Source organism: Sparus aurata, unplaced genomic scaffold, assembly GCF_900880675.1.
Source record: "Sparus aurata unplaced genomic scaffold, fSpaAur1.1, whole genome shotgun sequence".
Taxonomy (NCBI): domain Eukaryota; kingdom Metazoa; phylum Chordata; class Actinopteri; order Spariformes; family Sparidae; genus Sparus; species Sparus aurata.
The window spans coordinates 25,114-42,117 of NW_022045174.1; the positions used below are offsets into that span (position 1 = coordinate 25,114).

Consider the following 17,004-nt stretch of genomic DNA (forward strand, 5'->3'; position numbering starts at 1 on the left):
TCTTCTCTTTATATATTTCACCTCTCAGCCAAATTATTCGGAGCTATGGAATACATTTCCACTGCTATGCGGACGACACTCAGCTGTATGTGCCCTTAAAAGCTGATGACAAATCGCAAATCACGAAGCTAGAGACCTGCCTATATGCAGTGAAGAAGTGGATGTCAGAAAACTTCCTGCTCCTAAATTCGGAAAAAACTGAGATGCTGGTCATCGCTCCCGCCAGACAGAGACACCATGTTGATCAGGTGACTGTAACTCTCGACAACTGCGTTATTTCTCAAAGCTCAACCGTCAAGAATCTAGGTGTTACTTTTGATTCTACACTCTCCTTTGATCAGCACATCAAAGAAATTACCAAGATCGCTTTCTACCACCTGCGCAATATAGCTAAAATTAGGTCCTTCCTGTCCACCGCGGATGCAGAGATCCTGATTCATGCCTTTGTTTCGTCTAGGCTTGATTACTGCAATGCCTTATTTTCAGGTCTTCCACGTGAGAGCACTAAAAGTCTTCAGATGGTTCAGAATGCTGCAGCCAGAGTCTTAACACGAACAAGAAAATTTGATCATATTACACCAATCTTAGCATCTCTGCACTGGCTCCCAGTGCATCTAAGATCAGACTTTAAGGTGCTGCTGATGACATACAAAACTGTACACGGCCTTGTCCCGTCGTACATGTCAGATCTAATTAAACCATATATTCCAACTCGGGCATTAGGCTCTCAAAATTCAGGGCTCCTGATGGTTCCCAGGATCAAAAATAAGTCAGCCGGCTGCAGGGCTTTTTCCTATCGGGCTCCTTTCCTCTGGAATAACCTCCCAGCTGACATCAGACAATCTGGCTCTGTTGACGCCTTTAAATCTAAACTCAAAACTCACTTCTTCAATTTAGCCTTTAATTAGCCCTGATATCAATTGTAAGCTTCTTCAGTGGGTCGGTGTCAGTCTCAATGAGTTCCTATAGTATTAGATTTACACTGTGCTGCCGACGAGAAACATTCTGTTTATTCTGATCAATATCGCATTTCTCTAACCTTTGTTTTTGTTTTCTGTTCCCACAAGCTGCAAGCTGTGTCACTCTCTACACTCTCTATAGCTTCCTCCTCCTCTCTCTCCTCCTTCTCTTTCTCCTCCTCCCCTCTTTCTTTCAGGCTCCCCTCTGATGGACCACGGCCCCCTGGGACCATCTACCGTTTCCGGGCTCCAGCTGCCTTGAAACATGGACTGATCTGGATGGTCACAACCCGGGCTGATCTGGATCGTCACACCCCGGGCTCTGCTGGATCATTGCTCTCCTCTGTTTCACTATCTCCTCATATCTATATTTCTGTTAACCTTGATGCCTCTCTCTGTCTGTTACTAATTATCATGTGTGGCCTGCCCTCTTCCAGGTCAGCATGGTGGACAGGAGGTCGTCTGGCTCGGGCACCACTTGGTGATGCCTCGTCCTGCTCGGTCGTCTCCTGGATCCACTAACTTGAAATAACTTGTATCAGATTTTCTGTTGATGTAACTTGTAAACTGTGAATTGTTGCTCTTTTCTGTACACGCAACATCTATTGCATGTCTGTCCGTCCTGGAAGAGGGATCCCTCCTCTGTGGCTCTTCCTGAGGTTTCTTCCATTGTTTTTTTTTACCCTGTTAAAAGGTTTTTTTTCCATCAACATGTGAAGTTTTTCCTCACTCGAATCAAGGATCTAAGGACAGAGGATGTTGTTCACTGTACAGATTGTAAAGCCCACTGAGGCAATGTGATTGTGATTTTGGGCTATATAAATAAAATTGATTTGATTTGATTTGAAAACGTCTTCAAACAAAGTGGCATTTTAAAAAAGGTGACATAATGTTACCTTTATATTGGGACTTGAGTCCCCTTTTCTTCTCTTTCAGTACTGCGCACCCGAGGACTTTGATGGCCGTTTCATCTTGCAAAGTATTAAAACATAACCAGTTTGTCACTTGACGTGACCTGACCTCTTTGACACCTATCTGACCCTCTGAGGTGTGCAGCCAATGACCACACGTCACGTTACAGAGCACCACAAGTGAGAAACATATCAACATGTCATCTGTTTCTTTATTTTTTTCAATATTCATTATTTTCAAGACAGAACACGTTTTTTTCTGACTGGCGCCCCTCCAGCAGATGGCACTCTAGGCGACCGCCTATATCGCCAATGCCTAGAGCCGGCCCTGGTAGTGAGGAAGGAGGACTCAGCTCCACTTCATGAAGTGTTAGCCAGGTTTTATGATACTGTTTATTCTTGTCTTTTAATGTGAAAGTTAATTTCCATATTTGAATAATCTGTTAATTTAGCCATTGTATACACAATTAATTAATACAAATAATATTCAAATTCCCGTTAATAAAAGACTTTTTTTTTTTTTTTAAACATCTGTTTATTGGTTTTCCATTAACAGGGCATTGTGTGAGTATGAGTTACATCAAATGTCATAGAAAGATATGTTGACATACACATCAACGGAAACAGCCCAAAATCAAAATAAAAGATACATCAAATTACAGGGTTACATTACATTATCGTCACCACAGCAGAAAATCACAATGGTTATTATTGCCTCGTTTTTGCATAGTCAATAAAGCGTTGCCAAGTCTTAAAAAAATTAAAAAAATTTGTCAACTGAGCCTTGTAGGGTGAATCTGATCTTTTCCAGCCTCAGGTGCTGCATAACATCTCTTATGAATATAGTGTAAGTTGGGGGTTGAGCCTGCTTCCAGTTCAATGAAATTAATCTACGCGCTAGCAGGGTTATAAACCTCGCCATAGTTGAGGAGAGTCCTTTAAGAGGACTGTCTTCTCCTGGTACCCCAAACACAGCCAGTAGCGGGTCAGGTCTAATCATGTGTCCTAAAATGTCAGACAGAGTTTTGAATATAGAGTTCCAGAAAGTGGATCATTTTGGACAACTCCAAAACATGTGCCCTAGTGAGGCAGGGAATGCTCCACATCGGTCACACAGAGGATTTATGCTAGGAAACATTTTTGAAAGCTTGACCTTTGAGAGATGGAGGCGATGCAACACCCTGAACTGTATGAGACCGTGTCTTGCACAAATAGACGCTGAGTGCACTCCGTCCCACGCCCTTATCCACTGCTCTTCCTTCAAGCCAATACCCAAATCCTCCTCCCATGCGGATTTCAGAAAGTCCATAGATGTATTTAATTGTTTAGAAATATGGTTATAAATATATGAAATTGTCCCTCTGGGTGAAGGATCCACAGAGAACAACAAATCCATCTGGGTACTACCAGGTTCATTAGGAAAGGCTATTGTATTTGATCGGACATAATTGCGGATCTGTAGATATCTGAAGAAATGATTTTGAGGCAAGTTGAATTTCTTATGCAATAATTCAAAAGAGGGAAACACACCATTAATATAAAGATCTTTCATTTTTATAATACCATTACGTGTCCATAACTGAAAAGAGCTGTCCAGTATAGAAGGATGGAAATGGTGGTTTGCACACAGAGGGGCAAGAAAAGAGTTCCCTTGCCATCCAAAATGTTGCCTTATTTTTGTCCAGATTTTGAGGGATTGTTTCACAATGGGGTTACTCTTAGCAAATTCACATGGCAATGGTAGTGAAGAGAACAGCAGCGCACCCAGAGAAGAAGGTTGACAAGAGGCATGCTCAATTTGCAGCCAAGCAGACTGATCACCTGGCTCAGGGGGCTGAGCCCAAAAAGATAGAGTGCGAATATTACAGGGCCAGTAATAATACTGAAAATTAGGCAATCCCATTCCTCCAACACGTTTTGGCCTCTGTAAAAAGTCCTTTTTAATTCTGGGGGGTTTCTTATTCCATATAAACCTGCTGATTTCTCTGTCTAATTGTCTAAAAAAGGACTTATTAATGAAAATGGGGATACACTGAAAGAGAAATAAAAATTTGGGTAGAATGTTCATTTTTATTATATTAACTCTCCCTGCCAGAGATAGATGGAGGTGGGACCAACGACTGAAATCATTAATAGTTTTCTCAAATAAAGGTTTGAAGTTTAACTTAAATAAGTCAAGGATGGACTTGGTCACAACCACTCCAAGGTATTTAAAGGACTTCTCAGCCATCTTGAATGGGAATTGAGAGTATGATAGATCGTGGGCAGCTTTGTTAATTGGGAGCAGCTCACTCTTAGATAAGTTGAGTTTGTACCCAGAGATTCTACCAAACCCCCTCAACACAGACATGATACTCGGGATTGATTCTATTGGGTTCCTGACATATCAAAGTAAATCATCTGCATATAAGGAAACCTTGTGCTCCCTCCCTCCCCTAAGCACTCCCTGATAATCACCCAGTGATCATAGAGCGACAGCCAAGGGCTCTATAGAGAGCGCAAATAGTAGGGGGGAGAGGGGACAACCCTGCCTTGTGCCACGCTGCAAAGAAAAATAATTTGACCTAAAGGTATTTGTCTGAACAGAAGCCAATGGTGAGACATAAAGGAGGCGGACCCAAGAAATACATTTTCCACCAAACCCGAACCTCTCCAAAGCAGAAAAAAGGTAATCCCACTCGACCCGGTCAAATGCCTTTTCGGCATCTAATGAAATGAGGGCCTCAGGGCATCTGGGGTTTGGACTAGGTGTGTATATAATATTGAAAAGTCTACGAAGGTTTGAAAATAAAAGTCTATTCTTGATAAAACCTGTTTGATCCTGCGAGATAATTGTGGGAAGGATTCTTTCTAAACGTGTGGCCAATATTTTAGCTAGTAACTTTGCGTCTACATCCAAAAGACTGATGGGTCTATAAGAGCCTGGGTCGAGTGGGTCCTTATCCCGCTTAAGCAGAAGGGAGATGCAAGCCCGGTAGAAAGTTGGTTGAAGCGTATTGGCATTGAATGATTCATTAAAAACATCGAGCAGCAATGGAGAAACTAGAGCTGAAAATGTTTTATAGAACTCTGAGCTAAACCCGTCTGGACCTGGAGCTTTAGAGCATTGCAGTTCCTCAAGAGACAGGGGTTCTTCAAGCTCCGCTTTGTCCTCCTCAGATATCATTGGAATATTCAATTTACTGAAAAAATCATCAATTAAAATGGCATCACCCTCTGATTCCGAAGAGTACAAACAAGAATAGAATTGTTCAAATTCCTTATTAATATCCTGCTGATCAACTGTTGCTTGTCCTGAATTTGTTCTAATTTCAGTTATCATCCTCGAGGCTGTTGACTGCCTAATTTGTAAAGCCAAGAGCTTCCCTGCTTTCTCACCATGTTCATAGGACCTGTGACGGGCTTTTAATAACAGCTGTGCTGCTTCATCTGTTGATAAAAGATCAAATTCTGCTTGAAGAGATAATCTTTCTCTGTACATATCGGGAGTTGGGGATTCAGAATACCGATGATCTAGATCCAAGATCTGTTCAGTTATGGCAGAGATACCTTCTACTCGTCGTTTATTAGCAGCTGCACTGTACGAAATTATTTGGCCACGGAGGTAGGCCTTTAAGGTCTCCCAGACTGTACCCTTTGAGACGTCTTTTGTGTCATTAGTTGACAGAAAGAATTTAATCTGAGATGCTACAAAGTCCTTGAAAGATTTGTCTGCTAATAGAAGATTATTAAAGCGCCATGTTCTGGACATATTCTTGTTCAAGAATGAAAGTTGCATTAAATGTGGCGCATGGTCTGAAATAACAATGGCCTCATAGTCACACCGCTTGACAGAGGGGAGTAGTTTACAGTCGATTAAAAAATAATCAATTCGAGTGTATGAGTGATGAACTGAGGAGAAAAATTATTAACTATGAGATGACGGATTTTTAAAGCGCCAGGGATCAGTGATTTTATAGGTGTTAAGGCAAGATCTAATTAGTTTAGCCGATTTTGTTAGTGATTGCATTTTAGTAGATGACCTATCTAATTTGGGGTCAAGGACACAGTTAAAGTCCCCTCCCATAATAAGAATATGAGTGTTTAAATCTGGTAATGATGTGAAAAAAGTTGAAAAGAAACGTTCGTCATCAACATTGGGGGCGTAAATATTAGCTAAGATTAGAGGAGTATTATACAACTTGCCAGTGACAACTACAAACCTGCCAAGATGATCAGAGGTAACGTTGAAAGGGAGAAAGGGAGTGTTGTTATTTATTAAGATTGCAGTTCCTCTGGATTTGAAATGAAACGTGGAATGGAACATTTGGCCAACCCACCTCTTTCGCAAACGGAAATGATCTTGGTTTCTCAGGTGAGTCTCCTGAAGGAATGCTATTTCAGCATTAAGCTTTTTCAAGTGAGACAATACTCTTCCTTGTTTAACAGCATTGTTAAGGCCCTTAGTATTCCAGCTGATAAATTGAACTAGGCTTTCCCCTCTAGCATAGGAAGGTCTCATGGGTACGAGGTACTATTCCTATCATATGAAGTGTGGTGACATCAAGTAAAATGTTAACAAGCTGCCCTGTAAAGAGATGAATGACACTGAGGTAAAGAAACAGAACTAAGACAACAACCCCCCACCCTCCCCTGCTTTTCCCCAACTGAAAAGCAAAAAAAACCCACATTAGCACAAATCTAGTCAGTGTGCAGTTACTGCACCAGCTAAACTACTACTGAACTTTTGTTTAGCTGCAGCTCCCATTCATAAACTTAAATTTTCACAGCACATTTAAATGTCCAAAAAAATATCACATAAAAGAGGTTGAACTGAGACATAGAGAAAAGAAAAAAAAAAAAAAGTAGGCTAATAGTAATATCAAAACCAAAAATGATAAACAAGCAAAAATAAACAGATGAAAATAAACTGAAAATTACTAATCTTACAGAGATTAAGACGAATGAATTCATGAAAAAGAATAAAATTAAAGTATATCGTAGGTTGCCAGAATTTAGAAATGCCACATCTAGGACAGTAGCCTGGTTTAAGGGCAGATTACTGCATTAGAAAAAATAAATAAATAAATAATAATAAATATAATAATAATAATAAAATACATTAAAAAATAAAATAATAATAATAATAAAAAATAATAGTCCTTTAGACAGTCTGGTAGTGAAGGTCCGAGCCACAGCACCGGAACAGTCCATTGGGCGTTAAACCCATCACAAAATATATTTGTTTTTCCCCCATCCTGAGGCCACCACAGTCCATAGTAACAAAAAAGAAGAAAGCCTACTCTTGTGCGATATAAACGCATTTTAATAACAAAACGCCCATCTGTTGGATTCAAATGTCATACAGGGCCAGTGATTTAAAGTGTGAAAATAACTCCTGATAAATAAACACTTTAACCCACATAGCTGTAGCCATTTTAGCCATTTTTGCGGTGGCTCTTCTATCATGGCTATGTTAACATTAAACATTAGGTTGTCCAACCATAGCAAGTCAACAATTCGGATCAGACCAAAGTAACATTACTCACGGGACAGTCACATCATGTACGCGGCGCTATCTCTGCATGGTAAAACTCTGCAGCTGACTCTGGCGTGTTGAATTTGTGCCTCACGCCGTTGAAGTTCACGCTGAGGACCGCTGGGAAGAATAGGCTGTACTCAACCTTGGCCGCGCGCAGCTTAGCTTTAACCGGGTTGAAGGCTGCCCGGAGTTTGCCGACCTCGGCGGGGAGATCCGGAAAGATATGAACCGGCGTGTCCCGGTAGAAGAGTCGTCCCTTGCCTTTTGATATGCCCAGGATGCGCTCCTTTTCGGTGAAGTAATGTAGCCGTACCAAGATGGGACGAGGACGCCCGCCACTCTTCGGTTTGCTGGCCAAGGACCTGTGGGCTCGATCTATAGTCACTGGTGATGTGAAGTTTTCGGGACCCAGCACCTCCGTGAAGAAATCCGCCATGAAACGAGTAGCGCTGGCTCCCTCAGCCCCCTCCGACACTCCGATGATTCTCAAATTTTGTCGCCGGCTCCGGGACTCGAGGTCAGTGCATTTCTCATGTAGCCGCTTCATTTCCCGTGACTGTACATCATTCCGGCGGTCCAGCTCCGCGATCTGCTCAAGTGCATCGTTGAGGCTCTTTGCCATGGCCGCCTGCTCCGCCACGATGTCTGTGTGGTGGCGTTGTAGCTTTCCTATTTCGTCCTCGAATTCATGGCGCAGTTTCTGGCTGTTCGTTATGGTCTCTGTCCGAAGAGCCTCAATATCTCCGCTCAAGTCTTGGCGAAGGCTGGCGATTTCAACTTTAAAATCAGCTAGGGAAGCTTGGCGAGATAACTGAAGCTCACATTTCAATGCTTTCAGAGTAAGCGGCGCCTGCTCCGCCATCTTGCAACTTCTTGTCGCTGAGTTCATTCCACACCGTGCACTTACGTTTCTGTGCTCTTTCTCGTGCGGAGTGTTGTGACCAGAATTGTCACCCCGAATCCTCAGGACCTCGACCCTGTAAATACTGGAGGGAGAGAAGACTGAATGATCACACAAAGTCAGAATTAGTTTCCGCCTTTTGCAAAAGGGAGAACTCCACAGCTCAATACAGATCACGTGATCTGCTCTTGCAGCTGTCCCCAAGAGTTCCGAATTCTCCGCTGTTTGCAGGCTCATTTTATTGAAATCATAGGGGCGTTTACATTTCATAAAGCATAGCCATAAATGGATATATTTACACTTTGCTTCACATCTTGTTATTTGGTTGGGGGTGTTTACCTCCCCACTGTCGTACCATCCCTCGTGCTCAAGGACACATATTTGTGTCTACTCCTCTGGTTCACTTCTGCTTTTGTATCTTTCCACTTTCTAGTAGACAGGGGTCATTCTCTGGTGACAGGGATCACTATCGGGTGACAGGGTTTGAGCCTTCTGTCTGTACCGTAAACTGTCTGTCATCTGAATATCATAAAGCATAGCGAATATATAATAAAAAATCCACAATTCCCCCTTTTGAACTCATATAGAGTTCAACACTAATAAAATGCAAAACCAATACACACTTGATATTAAAACAGCATATCCCAAGGAGTATGGATACAGTAAGAATCAGCGAGTAAGCAAAATAGCATAGTAAGCTAAAAGCGGTCGGACTAAAGGTTACAAAACATACACTCAATCACACTCAGATAAAAATAAGAGAATAAACATAAAAGCCCTGTTCTTCTTGATGGTAGTTTGGCACACTACATGTAGGAGAGGAGCGCTATTTCACCTCCTCCCAGCCGGGGTTTCTTCGTTCTTCGGACTCCAGGGGTGGACTACCCTAGAGTCTTTGGTCACTGCAGGGGATTATTCTGCCCCTTTCTTGGCAGGACCTTCTACTGAGTCAGCTGACTCAGCGTTCTGCTCCTGGAGGTTTCTATGTATGTCGGCCACGGTACGTTGTGGCTCCTCTGCTGCTGCGCACCGGCTCCAGTGGAACCAGGTGTCCCCCTTTCCTTTAAGGCGGACGGCGTGTGTTGTTCTCTCGGTGATCTGGAACGGACCTGTCCACCTGGGCTCCGTCCACTTTCTTTTGATTACTCTCAGTAACACCCACCCCACCTCTGGGGATGTGTGTCCACTCTCCTCTGGGTGCTGGCTCTGGACCTGTTTGGAGAAATGAGACACCAAACTGTGCAGTTCGTTATAATACGCTCTTTTAGTCATTGTTTTGTCCCTCCTCTTCTGTTAGAGAAAGTTTAGAGCTTGGTCCTGGGAAAGCTCTCCCTGTTTGTAGCTCGTGGGGAGTAAACCCTGTCGAGGTATTTACCGAGCTACGTATTGACATTAGGGCTAGTGGTAGGGCATCTACCCAATTGAGTTTGGTCTGTGCACAGATTTTTGCCAATTTGGTTTTAACTGATTGATTCATCCTTTCCACTTTTCCCTGGGACTGTGGATGATACACTGTCCCAAACCCATGTTTTAAGCCCAACATTGCCTCCACCTGCTGGAGGTCTTTATTTTTGAAATGCGTTCCATTGTCGGACCTGATTTTCTCAGGGAACCCGTGTCTAGGGATGTAATGGTTAATCAGACTTTTAACCACAGTCTGGCTGTCTTCCCTCCTTGCTGGCCATGCCTCTGGCCACCCTGTGTATGCATCCACACACATCAGTATGTATCGATACCCTCGGACTGTCTTGATCATGTCAGTATAGTCTATTATGATTTCTTTTCCTGGGTTAGTCTGTAAAGGGTATCGTCCTGGTTCTGGCTTTATTGTTGGTTTGACATTAAACTGTGTGCACTGTTCACACGTTTTAGTCAGGTATTGAGCCATGTCTTTCATGTATGGATGCCACCAGTGGTTCAGGTTCCTCATCATCTGAGCGACCCCTACGTGGCCTATCCCATGTGCTTCTTCCTTAGCCGTCTGTCTAAGTCCAGGAGGTAAAATTAGTCTGCCGTCTGGACCACGCCATAGTCCATCTACTTTAGTCGCCCCTCTCGCTTTCCACAGAGTTCTCTCCTGTGGAGAGGCTTTGGCCTGTAAGTCAACTAGTCTTTTTAGGTCGATCGGGGGTCCGGTCTCTGTCTCGGAGCATACTAGTATGGCTCTTTCTACGTATCCTGCTGCTTGTTTCGCTGCTTGATCAGCGGCATTATTTCCTCTCGATACTTTGTCTTTCCCTGTACTGTGCCCTTTGCACTTAATGACTGCTACCTTCTTTGGTAACAATAATGCTTCTGCTAGTTCTTTCATTTCGGTCTCATGTTTGATTGGTTTGTCGCCAGTTGTTATGAATCCTGCTCTGAGCCACTGCCCTAATTCCACATGGACTGCTCCAGTGGCATAGGCTGAGTCTGTGTAGATGTTCACTTCCTGTTTTTGTGCTAATTTTAGAGCCTCAATTACAGCCACTACTTCTGCTCTTTGGGCGGATTGTGTTCCTTCCAGTTTCTCTGCTTTTAAGACAACTGTTTCTTTGCCCTGATCTTCTACTACTGCGTATGCAGCGCGGAGTCCATCTTGTTCATGTCGGAAGCAACATCCGTCTGTGAAAAGATCTCTAGCTCCTTCTATCGGGCTGGCCTGTAGGTCTGTTCTAACCTTTTCATCTTTTGCTGCTCTTTCTACACATAGGTGTGGTTCTCCTGCACCTATCTGGTCTGCCATGTTTATCCCCTCGTGTGTGAAGGTGATGTTTGGTGCTTCTAAGATTTTACTTAGTCGTCTCTGTCTCAGTGTGGTCAGCGTAAAAGTTTCTGAGTTAACATACGCTACTACACTGTGTGTTGTCAGGATCTTAAGCTGGTGCCCCATGACGATGTGCGCAGTTTTTTGGATGATTTTTGCTATCCCTGCCGCATGTTGTGTGCAAGGAGGATGCCTTCTTTCCATGTTATCTAGCATTATGCTCACAAACATGAGAATCACTCTCTCTCCCCCTTTTCTCTGGAACAGGATGCCATTTATGCATCCATCTGTTCCAGAGATATCAAGAAAAAACGGTTGTTTGTAGTCGGGTGTTGCAAGTTCAGCGGCGGTGGTGAGGGATTGTTTTAGTTCGATAAAGGCTTTTTCCACCAGTTGTGTCCATTCTACTTTAGCCGAAAGATTTCGCATGCCCTGATCCCTGACCAGCTGCCGGAGTGGTTGAGTCAATCCCGTGTAGTTCGCCACGAAGTTTCTACTGTAGCCTGTCAAGCCAAGAAACGATAATACGTCTTTTACCTTCTCAGGTTTGGGGTGGTGTAGGATCGTTGACCGATGCGCTGGAGACAATCCCACCCCCTTTTGTGATACCATTCTTCCCAGGAATGAGACCTGTTTACGAGCAATTTGTAATTTTGATTTGCTGACTTTGAACCCTGTCTTGGCCAAGTGTTCGAGGATAGCTTTGGTGGCAGCTAGACAAAGGGCGGCGGAGGGCGCGGCAATCAGTAAGTCGTCTACGTATTGGACCAGAGTGGTGTTCTCTGGTAGCGCGCAATCCTTTAACACTTGCTTTAGTACCTGATTAAAGATACCTGGAGAAAGGGCGAAACCCTGTGGGAGTCGGGTGTAGCGCAACTGCTGGCCTTGATATGTAAAAGAAAAAATGTCGCGGCATTCTTCAGCGAGTGGCAGACAGAAAAACGCGTTGGCTAAGTCAATGCATGTAAACCATGTTTGTGATGGATCGAGGTTAGCCAGAGCCACATAGGGGTTAGGCACTGGCACCGTGGGCGTAAGGAGGATGTCATTAATACATCTTAAGTCATGTGCCATTCGATATTTCCCTGTGCCTTTCTTCTCTACTGGTAAGATAGGGGTGTTCCAAGAGGAGTCTGATTGCTCTAATACACCGGCTTGTAACAGTCCTTCGATTGTGTCTGCAATGCCTGCCTCTGCCTGAGGTTTATGCGGATATTGTCTTATCCATAGCGGCGAATCAGTTTTCACTTTAAATGTTACTGGGGTGCAATTAGTGAGTCCCACGTCCGTGGGACCCTCAGCCCACAAATAGTCAGGCAGTGAGGAAAGAATTTCCTGTGCCAGGTAGTGATCTGTTTTTTCTCTACCATGCGAGCGAGTGATTTGGTCGTGTTGTAACATAGCGATATCTGAACAATTCGTCAAGATTTTGTAGGTGCGGGTAGAGTCAGAGAATAAAACCTGCGGAATTTCAGTATGTCTCCAATCCGAGACACTTAATGCCCTTTTGACCATCCCACCTAATTCTTTAGCCTGATGCTGAGGATGTACAGCCAGCGAAACATGAGGGTCTGCCTCGTCCTCCATCATGTACCACTGCAACTGTTCAGGAGTCAGATCCACACCCGCAGCCACCCCTTCTGGTGCAACGTAAATGTTTTGACTATGTACATCCCAACACACCCCTTCAAGATGATCCCTGAATTTCTCCTGATACCAATCAGTTTGTTGTCTATCATAAAACAGAGTCACATGCGGAGGGTCGGGGGGAGAGACAAACGGTTCGATTTGGGCTATCAAGGGCTTCCACTGCAGGTACGCAGAGAGAATGCCAGATGTTTCTGGGGTTTCTGGCTGTATCAAGCCCCAGTATATGTCCGCACATGCTTCTTCGACGGGAGCCATCAAATATTGACCTCCGGAGGGAGTGCCTGAGCAGTGTAGGGTGGTATGGTCTGGCAGTGTCACTGCGAGCCCGTCCGGGCTGCACAAAATAGAGGCTCCCAGTTTGATGAGGAGGTCCCTCCCCAGCAAATTTGCAGGGACTGTGGGGGAGTGTACAAAACTGTGCATCAGTGTTTGCCCCCCAATTTGAGTCGTTAGTGGAATCGTAATTGGCAGAGTTTGTTTTTCCCCAGAGAAGCCCATGACCGTAATGCGCTGTTTTGAGAGTTTGTCAGGTGGTGCCTGAATAAGTGTGGAACAGGTAGCTCCCGTATCCACCAGGAAAGGTAGCACGTCGGTGCCGACCTTTATCGACAGCATCTGGTCTGCCGGGTTGCTGCTGTCGGAGCCTCTCCGTGGGGTGTGCTATTGTTGTTGGTACGCCTCTCCGTCCCATTGTTCCCATCCGAATACGGGAAGCTTGCGCGCAGCTGGAGCACTCTGTCTGTGAGGCTGTGGCGGTTTCTGCCCATCTAGTGGACCGCGGTGTGGACAATCTCTAACCCAGTGTCCTGTCTCCTCACAATAGTAGCAGCGGCCTCTCCCTTGTCCTCCCCTAGGTGGACCGCCCCTTCCACTCCCGCCTCCCTATGAGCCTCTGCCCCTACCATACCCCCGCGTGGGCCTCTGCTGTTGGTTTTGATAGGGAGGTGGCTGGACCCAGGGTGGTGTTGGATAAAGATCTGGGGTTCCTACGGCGCCCTGTGTAGCTACCAGCACCTTTTTATCAGGCTTTTTCTTATCGTTGGCTTTTTGCCTGGCCTCTGCCAGCTGTATTTTCAGTAGTTGAGCCTGCAGGTCTTTTACTGTCTGACTCTCATCCTCTACTTTATCCTGAGCGCGCGACAAATGATGTATGAGGTGGCGGTCCCACACTGTGGAATCGCAACCTGCCATGTCAGGGTTATTTTCCATGGCTTTTCTCACCTCCTCTGGAACATCCTTTAAGACGGCCGCCCTGTACCACTCTCTCTGTATGCCTTCTTTTCCGGGGTGGCACCCGGTTTGTTTGATCCACATGTCCTTACTATGGTCTAAATACTCACGCGGGTTTTGTTTTGGGTCCCATTTTAGCTTCGGTACTGCAGCGGCACTAGGGAGAGGATATTTGACCCTCATGGCCTGGCCCACTTTTGTGCTAACAGTAGTAAAAGGGATATCATCTCTGTCTTTATTTGTGCCTGCATCCTCCTCGAGGTCCCGTACATCGGACCCTGTAAGGCATCTACTTATTACTGCCCTGAAATCTCCTAGCGCGAGCTTTTGGCCAGCTGTCAATTTGTCTAGTTGACTCAACCATAAGGACCCTCCTTCTGCCACGGGGGTAGTTTATCCACTAAGGCTTGGACATCCCCTATGGGGAATGGGCGGTACTGCGTAGCATTGCTTGAGCCTGCCTGTATCAGTGGGAGTTGTATTCGGGTAGGTGGTCCAGGTAGATGCCCTGTCTGAGACCTAGTTTGCATGCGGGCCTTTTCGGTCAGTTCCTTCAAAACCCGGTGTGACTCTTCGAGCTCCCGTTCTAGCTGTTCTAACGCTTTTCCGTCGTTATCTTCGTCCCACATTCCCTGCGCGTGCATTCTTACTGAGGCTTCTCTGTCCTTATAGGGCCCTGATGACCAGGCCCCGACTACATCCATTTCGACCTCCCCTACTCTGAGTTGGCTTCTGTATTCTAGTTCACCCATGAGGCGATCTCTTTTTCTTCAGCCACCCGCAGCTGTATTTCTGTCATTTTGTCTACCAATCTGCCTTCTTCCTCCTGTACTCCAAAACTCAGCCTTTAAGTTACCTCTATCTTGCATGCTTCTCTTTTTCTCTTTCATCAATTTTGTTACTGCTGTTTTTAGCTTAGATTTTTCTTCTGCCGCTGATCGGGGTTCGTGTATTCGATCTATCACCTTATTGAGAGCCAAAACCTGTTCCTCGACAGTCCTAAGTCCCGTAATCGGTCCCCACCCGTCATCATCTATTTCTCTGTCAAACTCGCCGTCCATTGTTTTTCCCAGTTATTTCAGTTAGTGGTGTACTACAAGTTTTGTTTCTCTCCGTACTACAAGGTGTTATTTCCTCAATTCAGAGTTTGGGTGACTTACTTCAACAGGCCACTGCGTATGTTAACACCGTTAGGTTTCAACAGTGCTGCTGCTTCAGTTCACTTTTTGCTCTGACATTCACACTTATACACATGCGTTCATTACCCTCTAATTATGGACTGCTCACAGTAGCGACCTGGTCTTGCTAGTCCCTGGCCGCTCACAGTTATTTCACTGGTCTTGCTTAGCCTGTTAGCTCACAGTTATTTCACTGGTCTTGCTAACTTTTGTTCTGAGTAGCTCACAGTTATTTCGCTGGTCTTGCTACTCTGTGTGTGTTTTCTAGTGTTCTGGAAAGGAATGCTTTGACTCGCAGGACTTATCTTCTCTGTTCTTGCTGTTTCAGAGCATTTAGAGACAACTCACGTGGGATGTCGCTCGATCTCGCGGTCTCCAAATGTTAAAACAGCTCACAGTTATTTTCTCTGGTCTTGTTATCTCAGGGGCTTGAGATAACTCACAGTCATTTGCTACAAAAGTGTTCGTGTTCTTATCTCAAGTTTTGGCCGACTGGAAACTATGGCACGCTGTGTCCCTGGTATCCAGTCCTTGCTGTGAATCTAATCTTCACAACTGACACCAAAACTTTATATATCTGTAATTTGAGATCCCGTCCACTTACTGCAGCGACCGCCTAAATAGTGCAGTCGTGTTTCAGTTTTCAGTCACTCAACATTCACACCATGTGTTTTGCCTGGTCTTGCCTTTTTTTTTTTTTCTAGCTTTCCTTGATTTAGCATTCGGGGATCCTCAGCCCCCGGGACTCAAACCCAGCTTAACAGCCTCGCTGTTTTAACAGCCCCTCGTCAGAGTACTGTGGGAGTCGCCACTCCCAGGATTTACACACACTTCCTTATTCTTCAGTCTATTCTCTCACTCTATATATCTTAGTGTAATCATTCACCTCGTCCCCCGCTAAATTTGAAGACTTTAACTACTAGGATTAAGGACACAATAATTTAGTTTTATGCCAATGCAGAATAAAGATCTGCTTACCTTAAGTGTGCCGGCTTGTGTCCCTCGTCCGTTCGTATCGGTCTTTTGTTTATCAAATCGCGTGTCGAGGTCCGCTTTTGTCAACTGTTAGTTGATCCCGGACGAGCCCCAAAAATTGTTGTGACCAGATTTGTCACCCCGAATCCTCAGGACCTCGACCCTGTAAATACTGGAGGGAGAGAAGACTGAATGATCACACAAAGTCAGAATTAGTTTCCGCCTTTTGCAAAAGGGAGAACTCCACAGCTTCACTTCTGCTTTTGTATCTTTCCACTTTCTAGTAGACAGGGGTCATTCTCTGGTGACAGGGATCACTCTCGGGTGACAGGGTTTGAGCCTTCTGTCTGTACCGTAAACTGTCTGTCATCTGAAAATCATAAAGCATAGCGAATATATAATAAAAAATCCACAGGAGTATGGCTGTATGTTGTAGTGCCCAGTTCAATAGAAGATAAAATCTTAGGTTAACGATAAATTAACCATTAAAATATTGCTACGTGCTGATTTAAGCGAAAATTATCGGGAGCTGCTGGACTTCGGTCTACTCCATTGCGCGCTGCTACCGGAAGTCCCCAAATAAAAGACTTTTAAGTAAGGTTTACCACAGGGTCTGTCTCATCACTTCATCTTACAATGTCCTCCTTGTGAAATCCCATTAGAAAGTGACGGCTGTCACTGGTATGCAAAACGCATTAGTGTCCTTTTAATAAGAACAGATGACTGTACATTGCGATTGTGTGGACACGCGAGTAAACTGACTGAAAAAATGTAGAACAGGTCATATTATAACAACTTTGCATTACTGTTAAGAGATGAGACAAGACTTTAAGTTTGGAAACTTTGATGTTTATTCTTAAGGACATTACAAAGTTTATCACATGTCTCTGAGTGCAGCAATGACACTGTTGAGTACAGTTAGTAAAACTCAGA

At 44.5% G+C, this 17,004-nt stretch overlaps 1 long non-coding RNA gene across 1 annotated transcript; it reads right to left on the minus strand.

Annotated features, from left to right (window-relative positions):
- Nucleotides 1–8,417: 8,417 nt before the first annotated feature.
- On the minus strand, nucleotides 8,418–16,316 carry LOC115578133 (uncharacterized). The gene is made up of 2 exons (XR_003983385.1): nucleotides 16,075–16,316; nucleotides 8,418–9,504 (listed from the first exon to the last, which is right to left on the minus strand). It is a non-coding gene; the product is annotated as an uncharacterized LOC115578133 (long non-coding RNA).
- Nucleotides 16,317–17,004: the final 688 nt, after the last annotated feature.